A 12,651-nucleotide genomic window follows, 5' to 3' on the forward strand; every position below is an offset into this window, starting at 1 on the left:
TCTAATATGAATTTCTCCTCCTAACTGAAAAAAAAAAACAAGATTGCCCCCCCCCCCAACAAAAAAAAGGTTCAAAAAGGAGTCAAATATATATATAGTACAAGGTGTGGTTTGATATTTCTTTACCTCCATCTGGCTATTACCTGCAATTACGTGGATTTGGGGGCATGCCTTCCACCTGGGCATCCATTCTCGGGGTGTCATAGAATCATAGAATCATAGAATGCTTAAGGTTGGAAGGGACCTCTAGAGGTCATCTAGTCCAACCCCCCTGCACACGTGTGAGACAGGATCACTGATATATATATTCTGCACTATCATGTGAGGCAGTTTAACCCCTGTTGTGGCAAACAAGGCAGCGCTGTATTCCTGGGGTGGTAATCAGACACAGAAAGAACCCCCAAGTGCCACTTGTACAGAATTGTTGCTTTTCTTTTTTCATGACAATAGCACCCACTTGCACTGGCAGTGCCTATTTGGCGTGCAGGCTGCTATGCTGTAATTAACTTCTGAACACAGGTCTTTATGTTAAGGCACCAACAAAGGTGTAGGAGGGAAAATGATGCATCCTGCTTCATTTATTTCTAAAAATAACAAAATTTCATCAGGAACACGCTGCTTACATTTGCCCAAAGAGCATGTTGAGAAATGCAGGGAAGGCTGCCCTCTTGAGAGTGATATCAAAAAGCTCATTAAGTCTCTTAGGTATTTTATATCTGTTTTATATCTGTTGCCCATCTCTTTATATTGCAAGACAATGAGGATTATAATCTGCTTTGCTTCACTGAAAAAAAGAGAACATTATTGAGGAACCTTGATAAAAATATATTTAAAATGTTCTTTTTTACCTGCATTATTAATAATGTTTGAATTATTAAAACATAACGAAACTGAAACAGCTAATGATTTCATGCTTCCTATCTTTTTCTTTTGTCATTGCAGTCAGCATGAATGATGAGGTTGCAGTGGAGATTGTCTCCTCTCACGCCTTACCTCCCCTCTTGGTTTTCATGCACAGCCATAGCAGCTTTTAATGATTCCCACCCTTGAATCTGCTTTCTGTTTAGCACTATGGACATATGACACAATCGTAACCTTCCAAGCCTGCTACCCTCTATGTGCTTTCTCAGGACCATAATCAAGTTCGAGAGTCTCCAGGCTCCAAAGTTTTCATGAAAACTTGAAATATTATGTTTCTATGTGGTAGCTTCAGCAATTCTCCAATACATTTTTTCAAACATCTTTGTTTTAAAATCATATAATACATTATCACTGGGCACAAATTGCTTGCCAGTTACTAACCCTTCAAATGATTTAAAACCTGTATTTTGATAATGCTTTCATTGCATGTGACTATTCTATGAAAACCAGCCCAAAGCAAGAGTATGCCAGTTAACAGAAATCTGTATTACCCTTCTGCTCTGGTTTGTGAAGACCATTTTTCCCAGTGCTGTCCTTCTGAGTGCTTGCAGCTTTCTTGGCTTGGTATCAGTTGCAAATTTTGTAGGGGTACTCTCTGTTCCTTCACTCAAATCAAAAACAAAGTACTGAGTACAACTGGGTCAACGACAGACCCTTCAAGATCCTGATTGAGATGCCCTTTTAATCTGAGAGAAAACTACTGAGAAATACTTTTTGAGAGAAATTTATGAAACTGTTGCACATCCCCCTTCATGGAGATTACATCTAGGCCATGTTTCCTTAGCTTACATATAAGACGGTCATGTGAAACAGTCTCAAAATCTCTTTGAAGTCAAGATAAACCAAGATATGTCTAATGTTTTTCTTCACTAGACCACTTACCCCATCAAAAATAGAGAATCAAATGGGTTTGTCACACATTTGCTCTCATCTATTCACTGCCTTTATTATCATCCATGTAATCACTAATTGTTTAGCACATGTCATTCTGAAGCCTACTTTGGGATGAAATTTAGTCTAGCTGTTCTCCACTCTTTGCTCTAAAATGCCACATGGAGACCAGGGCACTGCCAGGCAACAGTGATCTGCAAAACACCCTCCCCGAAAGGCAGCATCGCCCATGGGTGCAGAGGTCGCGTGGGCGGGCAGCAACCGAGTGCAGCAGGTTCTGTGGGTAGGCCTCGCTGGGCACCACCACAGCTCCGGCTCAGCTGGAAACAGCCAACTTCTAAGTTCATCATTTTTGTTTTAATAACAGCACACACAGCCAGTGTAATTCCTTTTCTCACCCTGCAGCGTGCCAATGTGCTCCACGTGCAAACAATAATACAGATTCAGGCGATGAATTTTCTTTCCCAGGTGGCTGGTAGGGATGGAGACCTAGGAAACAGCTTGGCACATGCATGCAGCCACTCTGGCCAGTCAGTCTCCACCTTCTGCCAGCAGATCTCAGGCCAAAGATCTCCTAAAAAAGGGCTGTAATGCTATAAAGAAAGCGAAAAGCTTCTTCCAGGTCTAGAGAGAACAACCCGGGACAACATCACTGCACGGCTGAGCAAGGGCTGGGGGAAAGAGAAGTGTTTGTCCACAACCCCTTTCAATGCTCTTGTTGTAAAGAAATACCTACGGTCAGTTGTTAATACTATTTTTTTCCATCAGGAAAGCTGAAAGAAGCTTCATCCTAAAATTAGTTAAATGACTGGTATTTAGCAACTATGCACAAACACAAAGCAGTTGAGGAGGTGAGAGCAAGTCGGGATTCTCAGATGTCCAGAAAGATGAATGAACTCATGGCTGGAATGGAAATGCCTCCCTGATCTTTTAATTCATACTTCAATTAGTAAATTCATTAATTGCTATCCTCATAAAGATCTATAAAAGAACAGCAGAAGCGGTTTTTGGGTAGGTTTCTTCCTTGATTTGGGACAGATTCATCATGAAACCCAAAGTTCTTTCTAGTGGCAGCAATTACCCAGTTTATTACACGTTACTTGAAGCAGAAATAGCTCGGCCTATAAGTCAGGGCTCAGAATTTCACAGTAATGGGTTCTGGTTAAGACATGGAAATCAGTAAACAGCAATAACAAAATCCTGACTCTGAAAACCCCACAACCTAAAGGAGACAAGAATCTACAGAGAGACCCAGCACATACAGTGGGGGAGAACAACATAAGTGATGTGGTTACGATGAGCACAAATCAGAGCCAGTTAAGAAACTACAAGCTGTAAAGCTGCTGCTGTGTGATTTACAAGATCTCAGAAGACGTCCATGTTGGCCTTGCAAATGTGAATGAACCCATGTTAAATAAAGATCTGACCCTCTCAATGCTTATTGGGGTGAAAAACCAATCATGCCATCCAGCTGTCCTCGGCGATTGTACTGGTCCTGTAATTTTTCTTTTTTTTTTTTTATTTTTTAGTATTTTTCTATGAATGTTCTCTCATGCTTCATCTGGAAAATGATGCAGTTTCAAGATAACTAAGAAACCATCATCGCTTTTTAAGTCTAATACTACTTTTTGACTCTCATGCTACAGATTTAACTATCATATCTCCACTATATAAAAGAAAAAACAATTGCAATAAGCAAAACTTCTAGTTTGCCTAACCAGAACATCCAGATTCTCAGTTATACATCTTTACAGGCTTTATGTCCAAATCAAAGAAAAAAATCACTTGGGAAACTTTCTGAATAGTTAACCCAAAAGGAAGTCTTCACATATTTCTTTTCCTTATATACAAAAGGCCCATACTTGTTTTTACTTCATATAGCAAAAGTTTCCTGTTGCACAAATACTAACATATATAAATGTAATTGATGTTATCTTTGACACTTACTAGTTTTATTTGATCTACTTAACATTTCCAGGGTGTTTATCATGAAATATATTTTAAAAGCAAATATCCTCTCAGAAATTAAATGCCCCTGGGCCCTTGTCGTTCAAGAATAAATTAAGAAAAGGGGAAAACAAAACTATTCTCTACTGTTAAGTTGCTTTTAAATTGAAAATGATGAATGATGGCTGTGTTTTAGACTTGAGGGAGAAGCTACTGCAATTCCAGAATTTTTAGACTGGGAAAAGGAGATCCTGGTTGCAGACTCTTTAGACCACGAAAGGGATTTTAAAGCTGCACTTGCAACTGCATGTATCATATTTAAAATTCCCATAAGACGTGAAAATACCAAAGTAAGCAATACTTACTTTAATGCACAATGCCAATGGAGGTCTAGACGTATTGCTGAAAACAGTTTATGGATCCCATTGAGTTTTACTTTAGATAAAAACTAGTAGAGTTCAGCACACGCACATTTTTTAGCCAAATTACTCCTTAATGGTTTCTTTTCCAGAGGATTCCATAATAAATGAACAACTCGGCCTGCAATGAAGTCTGAATTTATGATCTTTCTATGGATCACGGATGAAGCACTCTGTACAAATACTGGAAAACTTCTTTCTAATTAAAGCTGACTTCTCTCCTAATGAATCAATGTTCAGGTGTGCAACAGGCTTCCTGCAGGGAACAACAGCTTCCATTTGTTCCCAGACAACACTCACAACAGCTGCCCCTCACCTGCTCTGCAGCAGTTTCTTTGACAGATCAATATGAAAGCCTCAAGCCTCAACCAAAGTACAACAAAATCAATAGCACGAGGAGATGGAGTTTCAGCAGCACAAGGGAGAATGCAAACCTTGCAGCATTACCTCGGCTGAGTGAAGAATGGCGGCTGGCAATTACTTTTTATGTTGTCTTAAATATACATTTTACGGATTAAAAAACAAAACAACAAAAAAGCAACCTTCAGAATTTTTGAAAGATCCCATCCTATCTTATCCCAGTTTGAAGATCTTACAGACAGCTGAGTTTTTGTGTTTAAAGACACCAAATATAAAAATGCCTCTAGTGTCACTTCACGTAGAACACTAAGGGCTCAGTGACATCCAGTGCTCCTGCCACAGAAGGGCTTGTATCTTCATAGAAACAAGGCTCCGTTCTAGACGCCGGCTTTCCTGGGAAGGTGCAGCGCTCCGCTCAGAAATGGTACGTCTGCCCATCGGCATAACACGGACCCCATCTAGTGCATCAGCCTCACACAGCAGCGGCCTCGGCGAGGGACTGAGTGTGTCGCATGGGTATTTTCCCCTACCCTAACTCCCTGTCAGCCATTCTTGCAAGGTTAAAATATTGTATACATGGGTCATAGAAAATAGGAGGTGCATCAGAAGAGGGGAAAATTAGGAGCATATGGTAGAAGACATATTGTAGGACTAATGGAGAGGGTTTTTTTTAACAGTGGCAACAAGTTAAAGTTCAGATACTCCAGTAAACAGAGATATTGAGTTTTCTGTGGCAGGTTCGGTGTTTTAAGGCTCTTCCATGGCCCTATCAGAAGCTCCCGTGGGCAGTTGGAGGCTCCAGCCGCCAGCTGTTCCGGGCACCACGGATGCGGCACGAGAGCAGGCAGCTCTCCCCACCTCTGCCACACTCCTTGGATTCTTCAGTGCAAAGGAGCTGGGGAATAATGATTCTCTCCCAAGAAGGAATCAAGGGAGCGGGATCAAACACAGGAGTTTGCTGGGAATAAAGTGGAAGATGCAGAGCCAAATGACTGCTCTAGATAGAAAGAGATTGTTTTCTCTGTTTATGGACATACTGATGGGATTATGAAGGAGCTAACCAAAGCAGTGGAAAACATGGAAGGAAGTATTTTTTTCTGTCCTTGTTGGGGATCTTTCACATTTTAAAACCCCTCTGTGTTCCTTTGCTATCTGAGCCAGTACTTTTTTTTCCACAGGATGTCCCCTCATCTTAATTACTTCTTTTGATGCAGTAATAGAAAGGAGGGAGATAGAATAGAAGGATGGGCAACAAATCTCATGCCACAGTGTGCTCCCCACTCCCACTTATGGGAAGAAGAGGTGAGAATGACCCTGGGCAATCCTATTCTCCTCCGCTAGGCAAAAGGGCTTTAGCAAAATTCCCACCTCACGAGAAGCCCTTCTTGTTTGAAGCTGGGCTGCCTGGAGTCCTCCACACTGTCAAGTGCACCTTCATATGGCTTGTGCAGAAATAAGGGAGAAGACACTGGGCAATATTAGACCTGCAGTGAAACAGCCACAGACACTTTCCATTTGTTCTTTGCTCAATTTCCTTTGGAAAATGATCTCTAAGTATTTAGGATGGCTCACTGCTTTTCATCATTATTAAACCCAAGCAACCGCAAAATATGTTAATACTTCTCCTGTCTGCTTAAATCAGGACAATGTTAAGAAGCAGGGGAGCAAAAAAGCACACATAAATACAAAATTAAAAAAAAAAAGTTTGTTCCCAAAGGGAGTTTTGCCTCCCAAAGGCCTGTGCTATTGAACTACAAGCCATTTCATCTTTTTAAAGTGTTTTGAAGAGGTCTTCCTGGGATGAGAGCTGGAATAATATATTTCAGCCTGAGCCAAAGTCCTCTGAAATCTATTGCAGCGTTGCCAGCCACAGGCACACAAACACTGTGAATCAGGCCTCCAGAACCACGAGGCTGACCTAAAAAGCATATCCCTCGCAGTAGATTTCTCTGATTCCTTCTCTGCCTTTTGAGTTCTGAATGGCTGGGTATGGCAGGGCCATGTTTTCAGTAGTTTTCCACAGCAGCCACGAAGAAGCCCAGCAACCATCCCAAAACAAACAAACAAAAACTCAGACTGCAAGAGCCAATCCAAAAGCAATAACAAGTACTAGAAAGTCATGAAATCACAGACCAGAACCACGCGTTAGACTCCAGCGGCCGTGCTCTGGCATGTTGAAAGGAAGAGGTTGAACATGAAGACTTGGGTGGGTGACACGGGCAAGCTGTCATAGCCCAAGCTACACGCTCATTTAAGCAAAAACTGCAGGGTCTTCTATTTTCCTCAAAGGCAGTGCTAAAGCCATATCGGCTAACACTACCTCAAAACATTGAAATCAGAACAAAAGTACCAAAATTGGCACAACTTGGAGAGGGGAAAGAAATCCCATGCCCAAACCTTTTTCCTTCTGAGAAAAGGAAACTGCCTCAAGACACAGAGATCTAAACCCCTGTTTAGCAGGAGGTGCCCTGGACTAACCTTCAGATTTGCTCTTCATGGTGTCTCACTGCTACTGGTTGGCTCCTTCCTCATCTATGACTGTATTTCCTAGTAGAGAGAAAAAAAATCTGCTATTCTGAGAGTTAGATGCTTATATTTCAGTGGTTTAGAAAAATGGCTTTTAAATGAACAAGACTGAGCTGAAGATCCATAAATACACTCATCAGCACACCGAGAGACTATAAATACCTACAGACTGGGCACACCTAATATACTGTTATTCCTTGCATATCATGAATCCTCAACAGATGAGCCCATACTAGAGCTTTACATTTAAAATACGCACCTCTACTATATACAGACATTCAGTTCTGTATCAGAGTATCTCAGTTCTCCCTGTCTGTGAGACTCAAACAATATCCACTGCTGTTACAGAAATTCCTGGGCTCAGAGCAAAACACCTGGGGACATGATACTCTCCAGTATCAACGGAGGACACTCCCTTAGAACATAAACCTGGAATTTCGAATCCCTGAACTACACCAGCCTTTACTGCAGGAGTTGTCAGCCTCAGGATGAATCATCCAGTCATCCGGCATCTACCAAACACAGCTGAAATTGGCTTCTGTTTTTTTCCCCATTACAATTATTACACTGGCCAAATCGCTTTCATAGTGATCCCAAATTACCTGGAAACATTAAAAACAGTCATGCCACAACACAGTTTCAAAAAGATTGAGCTCCTGTTGATGTATGGAAACTAGGGCCATAGGAAGGCATGTTTATTGTGATAGTTATTTTTGACATCTAGAAGGATTGGAATCAGCAATACTTCACATGCATTTTTCAACCTGCAGGTCCTTATTTCAAATGTGACAATCTGAAGCCTTTAATCCTTAGTCTGAGAGATGGTATGGCCATTTACACAGCTTCTTCTGTTCCCCCCTGCTCCCATTACGCTGATAAACAATGTTTGTGTAAAAACATTCTGGTCAAACCTCATTTTCCCTACACACAACAGGTATGAAGTTTAGTTTTATAGTGTTTGATTTATCTCTGCAGAAGATATCACAGAAACAAATTCACTGAAGCATTTCATGTAAAATGTAATAAGCACTAGAACCTGGTTCACTAATTACTGCCTGGATGAAAATCTCCTTGACGCCGTTATTTAAAAATAGCAATGGGCTTAGATAACAGACAGACTTGTTTATTTAATGGAATTTTCACTGTCAAGACCTTGTTGACTGGAAAAGAATTAATCTAAATATATACTTATCTTAATGCTAGGGTAAAAGTGAGTGTAAGACAACTTTTCTTTGAAATACCAAGGGTGAATCTCCTTTGCCTTTTCCCTTTCGTTTCTCTCATCTTATTGTCCGTTCTGTTCAATTAAATCTTTCTGACATGCCAAATTACACAATCAGTACTGAAATACAGAAAACCTCTACAAGATATGGAGCGAATGCCCCTGTCCGTTTGTCTTTACTGCCCACTCCTGACATCCTGGTGCACTGCTGCTCTCAGCCGCCCTTCCTCGCAGCTCTCCCAAGACATCCTGACCACTGCTCTGCTGGGCACCTTCCACACTCAGTCCCGGCTCCCTCACCTGGATTCCTGGACTTGACCTAAGCAAAGGACAGTTTAAAAACACAACTGCAAGTGCCACGCTATTTCTTTCACATACTTCCTGGTGCATTTCCAAACCTGATCTTAAGCGTCTCCAGGTGAGTAGCTTTTCCTGCTCCTCTTGGGATGCAATTTCCCAATCAGTCTTATTGCCAAGAAACCCCTTATACCTATGTCTCCTCCTATGGGGTTGCACCACTTTTCCTTTCTTGGCCTAGAACTAGTGGAACAAATATCCTTTTTCCCACAGATTTTGCAAAATAAAGCAATATGGTTGTAAAAGCTGTGTACTCTACTGAGCTGTTTTTACTTGTCAATAATTTATGTGATATCAATTCATGTGTTTCTTGAATAGACAATTTCTAATTTTAACAAATGACAGCCCCCCCACCCGCCCCCAATCAAAGAACAAATCATCTAAAAGAGACAACACAGTTACAAACTTTACAGAAGACGCAGGAAAAGAAATAGTGAAAAGCTCTGTTTAAGTTACTGATACCAAGACTAAAACTGAGAGGTCTTTGTCACCCTGAATTCAGCAGCCCCATTGCAGACGCCCTTCCAGCATTCAGTGGTCTCTCTCTCAGTGGTCTCATCATCACTCTATCAGGGATGTCTTATCAGCCTTGCCTTTCCAAAACACTGACAACTGTGCTATTCTAGACATTGCAAAAGCAGTGCTTTTATTTGCATTTTAGTTACCCCAGCTTGCGTTAAGAGGGATTTCAAAGTAACTGCCTAAGTTGCTGTAGGGCAATGACATTGCCGTCCGAGCTGTCTCGCCACAGGCCACCACGCAAGTCCCAGCAGATCTGTGGAGACATCGGCCACTGGCTCTGTGTGCGGGGACGGGAAGGGTTTATTTACCCCCATGAAGGTTGTGAAGAACTTTCTTCCACGGTCTGGTGATGAGCAGGAGAGCTGTTGGACACACCGTCAAAAAAGTAGGCAGCATGCGTGAAGCCCAAGGCTCAGCCCAAAGCCTATCACCCATAGGGCAGAAAAAGTTATTGGGCTCTGATGTTTCATCCTGGGTCAGGCAGATTCTGCACTGCAAAGATGCAGGGTTTTTTTTGTCATTTCTGATAAACTACTAAATGAACAAGTTACGGTACAATGTGTCCCTTCGGTGTAGAGTTGTGAGCATCAGCCCCGAAGCAGCTAGGAGGAAGGAAACCCTCTTCAAAGGAAATATTTTGCTCTCCTGAGAGCCATTTGAGAAAACTTCCATATTCCTTTTTCAAAGCCACTCTTGCTCTTCCTGTTACAATTTAACCTATTGTGTCAGCTATATGGACTTAGCTGAAAAAGCAGATTCTGCTGGGAACAAAGTCAGAAGTCTGGCCTTTGTTTCAGGAGAAAAATGTTTAATGTGTACATTTAACGTGTTATTTGGAGCTCTGGTAGAGTTGCAGAGTATGTTTGCCTGTGCTTCTGTCCTACAGAAAAAACTATTTCAACATGTGCCCCTTGACAAACACCTATATCATAGAGTGAAATATATGCTGTTGATTGTAAGATGAAATCACTTCCAAAATCACACATACATTACTTTGAAGATCCATATGAAGATGCTGTTAGACAAATCCTGAGGTGATTATATAAACAACAGAACAAAGTTCTGAGAACTAATGCATAAATCCTTTGGAAATCATTCTTTCAAATATTTTTTTGTTATTTGCTAATCAAAAACCATTGTTTATCTCAACTTTTAGCTCAAGCTAAAATTCATAGCAGATGTGTCTCTAAAGATTAAAATAGCTGGGTCGCAGCATGTTTTTTAAATCTGCAATTTACTAAAATAAACACCCTGTGAAACACTGCCATGCAGATTGGTTTGCAGCAAGGCATGGCAGGAAGCCATTCTGAATGCTCAGGGCTCAGAAGTCAAAAGGATGGAGGAAAGATGCAGAGCCCCAGGGGACCTGATCCCCCCGCCACTCTGCCCTCGCTGCTCTGAGTCCGGAGTCGAGATCCCGCTCAGGGGAACAGGCAGGAGGGGGCGCAGAGCCCAAGGAATGGAGACAGGATGCCATGCATCATCCTTGGGGATACAGCAGGTAACATCTTGACACGGGATGTCCTCAGAATCATCACTGATCCCCTATGGATTACATTTGCTCTGGCTATAAAAGCAATAGGATATATTTCAAACCCAGCCTTTCTGAGCTTACCAAAACGTCTTTCTATCAGAAAAAGTCGGAATTACGACATGTAGACAGGGCCTTTTCATGTCACGCTTTGGGAGCGCTTACCTGATATCTCCAGATAAATCAGTCATTGTTTAGTCTGCAGTTTAAACCAGTAATATTAATTGTCAGCAGTGACACTGGGCAACAGTAAAAACAAATAAACACATAGCAAACAGATGACTGCTAATTATCCTTTCACTCACGAAGTATAAATATAGCTGCCCATGTTTGAACACCCAGAGAGCCCGCAGTTAGGACACATTCAACTGCAGATGTGCTACAACCCCTTCTTTGCTGAGCTCATAGATGATACCAAACAACACATAAACACCAGTTCTAGCTGGCGCCTCTAATTTTCTTGAGTACTCCATATATTAGTCACAGATGCGTATTAAAAGCTATGATTCTCCACCAAAAGGGGAAAAAGAAAGCACACGTACTTCAGAGAGGGAGATGTGTTCCACGTGCTCCTAGGGCCTGGCTCCCTCAAGTGCTGGACGTTTTTATTTTTCAGAGAAGGCAGCTGGCACTTTGAAGAATTTGATCTCTAATGCTTTAGCCTTAACGAAGAAAGATGGCACTAAGACCCTCTTTCACTGTGTGGGAGGTTGGGTTTTATTAGAGTAATGGAATTTTGGTGACAGGGAAATGCTGACATTTCTCTGCTGCCTTCCCCCCTGCTCCTGCTCCCCAAATGAGAACAAGAAAAACCTCCAATGTTCATGTGATGAGAAGTTCTAAAAAACATCAACAACTGAAATGAGACTGAAATCAGAATTGTTTCTGGAAAGGAAAAAAAAAAAAGGAAAAAAGAAAAAAGGAGGGGGGAAAGGCAGGGGGGACAGAATGAAAAAAAAAGTGGGGGGATTATTTTTTTACAAACCTGTTATTTCACCAGCATATTTGAATGTTGAGAAGTGCTGCAGCTAACATGACAACGTTAAATAATGAAAGCAGTGCCCGAGTGCAGGGTTTCTCTCATCTTCACCACCATGCTCAGCTTTATCTTAGGAAGGCTCCAAAAAAAACTCTTTCATTCTTAACTTTCATGCCTCTCGTTTTCAGAGCTTTCTGTGCATCCTCTTTTTCCACCCTTTCCAATGAATTCCTAAAATTGAATGAATCCTTACTTGGTCTGTGCAAATTTTGATGTTTATCTTCCTGTGACACCCAGAAAATCTACTCCAGTTCACGGATTCCTGGTCCCATTCTTGGTCTCTGGATATTGATGGTGAAAGATCCTCCAAGAGGCGGGAAGTGCTGGAGTGCAGCAGACTCCAATAAGCAGGGAAGGAGCTAATAAATAGAGAGCCCGACCTAGGCAGGAGAGAGCATCAAACTGGGGCTTGAAGCTATTGTCAAAAGAAAAAGTGAGATTTGTTGGAAGTTGCAGAGAGAGAGTAAAGAAAACAAATAGCCAAGAGCAGGGCTGCAAGAGCAGGGAAAGGTGAAAGGAAGAAAAAAAAGTCCTTATAAAAAATGATTCCTTTTATATCAGATATAGTTTGAGAGGTAGAACCTGATTAAAGCTATCAAAACTGAGCTGCTGAGCTGCTAGCAGATACTCCCCATTGAAAGAGAGTATTGTACAACTGGCTGAATTCTGTAAGTGAGAGCTAAAATAATGTGTGTGTGTGACTGGTCACGCCTGAAGTTGAAAGGAAAAGCAATTGCTTTTAATAATAGCTGTGCTCGCCGAAATGAGTTCTACTACTTGACACTGTAAATTGTGCAGATATTAAAAAAAAAAAAAAAAAGTATGAATGTAGAATGGAAGCTGAAGGAGAATTGCTTAATTTAAAATAACCAGAAAATGCTACTGTTTTGGAGAGGGAAAAAAAAATCAATGAGAA

This window comes from Tinamus guttatus, unplaced genomic scaffold (genome assembly GCF_059628265.1).
Source record: "Tinamus guttatus ecotype Peru unplaced genomic scaffold, ASM5962826v1 Tinamus_guttatus_pri_ptg000164l, whole genome shotgun sequence".
NCBI lineage: Eukaryota > Metazoa > Chordata > Aves > Tinamiformes > Tinamidae > Tinamus > Tinamus guttatus.